Consider the following 3,391-nt stretch of genomic DNA (forward strand, 5'->3'; position numbering starts at 1 on the left):
ATGTTGCCGCCGTGCCTTGTTACTGATGTTGCCGCCGTGCCTTGTTACTGATGTTGCCGCCGTGCCTTGTTACTGATGTTGCCGCCGTGCCTTGTTACTGATGTTGCCGCCGTGCCTTGTTACTGATGTTGCCGCCGTGCCTTGTTACTGATGTTGCCGCCGTGCCTTGTTACTGATGTTGCCGCCGTGCCTTGTTACTGATGTTGCCGCCGTGCCTTGTTACTGATGTTGCCGCCGTGCCTTGTTACTGATGTTGCCGCCGTGCCTTGTTACTGATGTTGCCGCCGTGCCTTGTTACTGATGTTGCCGCCGTGCCTTGTTACTGATGTTGCCGCCGTGCCTTGTTACTGATGTTGCCGCCGTGCCTTGTTACTGATGTTGCCGCCATCTTTCCCTTTTTTTGGCATCTTGACCGCTTTCAAGGGGTGGAAACCATAAGGGCAGCATCTCTCCATGGAGACTGCTTCCTCTGTGGTGTGGGGTGATTGTTGTTGGAATAGGGTAACTGATTCTTTCTTCATTGTTGGATTGTAATCTCCCTTTCTGGGGGGTTCCTGACCACACTTAAGGTCTGGCAGCAGGATGAGCAGCTATTGTACCTGGTGAATGTTTCCTTTAGAGCATGGAGTGAACCCTTAGAACAGAGTGAGTGATTCTTTATTTCAGGGTTGCAATCTTTCCTTTTTTTGGTAGATCTCGCCCCCACTTAAGGGCTGACAGCCTTAAACGTGGTATCTATCTTTGGCGACTGTCTCTTTGGGAGTGTGGGGCGAGGTCTGGTCCTTGAGAAAGGGCGAGTGATTCCTTCTTATTTCAGGGCTGTGATTTTTTTCCCATTTTGGGGGCATCCTGACCACATTTAAGTGCTGGCACCTGTAAGGACAGCGTTTATCTCTGTAGACTGTCTCCTGTGGAGCATGGGCAAGTGTTGGTTCTTGAGAAGGGGGTAAGTGGTTTCTTTATTTCAGGGCTGTAATATCTCTCTCTCTCTCTCTCTCTCTCTCTCTTTTTTTTTTTTTTTTTTTTTTTTTTTTTCTCCTCTAGTGTCCTGACCACATTTTAAGGGGTGGAAGCCACAAGGGCAGCATCTCTACCTGGAGACTGCTTCCTTGGCAGTGTGGGCTGAGTGTTCATCCTTGGAATGGGGTAACTTATTCTTTTTTTTATTTCAGGGCTGTGATATCCCCTTCTGGGGGTATCCTGACTACATTTAAGGCCTGGCAGCCATAGGTGCAGCATCCTGGCGGCAGCTTCCCTGGGAGAGTGGGGTGAGTATTTGGAACGGGGCATGTAATTCCTTCTTTATTTCAGGGCTGTGAGCTCCACCTTTTTGGGGGGATCCCAAACTGGATTAGAGCAACTGTATTTGCATGTTTGTCATCACAATGCCCTTTTTTCTTCTCTAATGGAGATGAAGGTGTTATCTCCCTTTCTCTGATATGGTGATTGAAGGACTGACACATGTTTCTTTCTTTCATTGCTCCCTCATTTCTGGAATGCTTCAATCAGCCTCAGGATAATGCTGGTTAGCTGACTGAGCATTGGTGTTGTGGGAATGCCCAGAGCTAACATCCTTTTCCATAAAGAGGTTCTTCATTCTCCAGGTCTTTTAAGCAAATATTTCTGAGCTTGTTATCTTCTGGTTCCACCTGTGTTCACCATTTCATGGTTCTTACAGCATGATCTCAAACCTGGGGCTCCAAACATGGTTTGTGTACACCTCTATCATCCCATTTCATGACTGTAGTTAAGAGTGTTATGCACTGCTTCCAAGCATACAAAGTTGTTTAAAGGCATTCTGTGCACCCTTACATGTAATAAATCAGCTGATCTCATTTTTTTTTTTAGCTTGATGGGGTTTAGGGATTGCTGGAGTTTGTCTCATCAGGGGTGTAAGCACTCTGAGATCTACTGAGCAGGTAACAGAGCATTCCAAGCCCCGTGTTTGTGCACTAGCTTGTATGCAGGCAGGTTTCTAATGGCTGTGGGAAGCTCACTTAGGGATCAAATGGGTTGCAGGCGGCTCACCTTTCTCCATGGGGTCTATTCTCCCAGCCTGCTGCACTACACGGCTGATGATAGAGTGAGGTGCTTCGGCCAGGACCTGAAGAACACTCCCAGAACGTAGTGGCCATCTGCTTCATCCTCACTGTGCTTAATATGGTCTGCACCACTCGAGCTTAGTGATAACAGGTATTCTGTTCCTATTTTGTCTGGTTCTCTCCCATATCTCCCTTAAAAATTTGTCAATGGTAATGGATCCCCAGGCATTGTTCTCAGAGCACATTGTGACTGACCACCTTGGGATCCTACAGTCCTTTCTGTTTGAACAGCAGATCTTACTTCATCTTTATAGAAGGCCAAGGATTGTCCTCTTTTGGACCACTGTACTCAGCATCACCCCAGATATCTCCATCCTAATTGTCTGGAGATCCTATTAGTTTCCTAATCTCTATGACACCCAAACCCCCATCCCTCTTCCTTCCATCCCCTGTCCCCCATTCAATAGCTCTACAGCTCTGGTTCCCAACAGTGTGATGAAGTGAGGTCCCTGGTCTGCTGAATACTGGGACTGGTCCAGAGAGGCTCTGTGATACAGCTAGATCAGGTTGCCCAGAACCTGGCCCAGCCTCACCTTGGAAGGGACAAGGCATCCATCATGTGTCTGAGTAACCTGTTCCACTCTGTCACCACCCTCACAAGATTTTCTTTATATCTAACCTAAATTTTTTCTCTTTCTTCTCTTTAGGTATTGAAAGGCTGTTACCAGGTCACCTCAGAGCCTTCACTTCTCCAGGCTGAACAGCCCCAATTTTCTCTCTTCATAGGAAAGGCATTCCATCCCTCGGTTCATATTTGTGGCTATTCTCTGGATGTACTCGAACAGCTCTATGTCTGTATCCTACACTGCAGCCATCCAAATCCAGACACAGCACTCCAGGTGAGGCCTCACCAGCATAGGGCAGAGGGGCAGGATCATCTCCCTTTGCCTACTGACCACGCATCTTTGGGTGGAACCCAGCATACAGTTAGCTTTCTGGGCTGGGAAGGTACATTGCTGAGTGCCCACTACTCAGCGTGTTGAGGTCTCTCTGGATGGTGTCCCATCCCTCTGGTGTGTCACTGCACCCCACAGCTCGGTGTCATTAGGGTGCACTTGGCCCCCACTGTCAATGTTACTGATGAAGAGGCAATCCCAGATGTTTATACAAACTCGGCAAAGAACCGCTTGAGAGCAGCCCTGAAGAGAAGGACGTGTGGATCCCAGTGGATAAGAAGCTGGACATGAGCTAGCAGTGTGCACTTGCATCCTGGAAAGACAACTATATCCTGGGCTGCATTAAAAGAAGAACAGCCAGCAGAGAGAGGGAGGTGATTTTTTTTTTTTTTT

General features: G+C 47.9%; 1 long non-coding RNA gene across 5 annotated transcripts; it reads left to right on the plus strand.

The window, feature by feature from the left end:
- Positions 1–479: 479 nt before the first annotated feature.
- Positions 480–3,063, plus strand: LOC149916488 (uncharacterized). 5 transcript variants are annotated; one of them, XR_016469951.1, is made up of 5 exons: positions 480–645; positions 1,173–1,268; positions 1,849–1,919; positions 2,020–2,193; positions 2,750–3,063. It is a non-coding gene; the product is annotated as an uncharacterized LOC149916488 (long non-coding RNA). The 5 variants fall into 5 exon arrangements; XR_016469950.1 differs by lacking the exon at positions 480–645 and adding an exon at positions 843–946; XR_016469947.1 differs by lacking the exon at positions 480–645 and having other exon boundaries at positions 1,054–1,268.
- Positions 3,064–3,391: the final 328 nt, after the last annotated feature.

This window comes from Phasianus colchicus, chromosome 11 (assembly GCF_987193195.1).
Source record: "Phasianus colchicus chromosome 11, bPhaCol1.hap1.1, whole genome shotgun sequence".
In the NCBI taxonomy this organism is placed as follows: Eukaryota; Metazoa; Chordata; class Aves; order Galliformes; family Phasianidae; genus Phasianus; species Phasianus colchicus.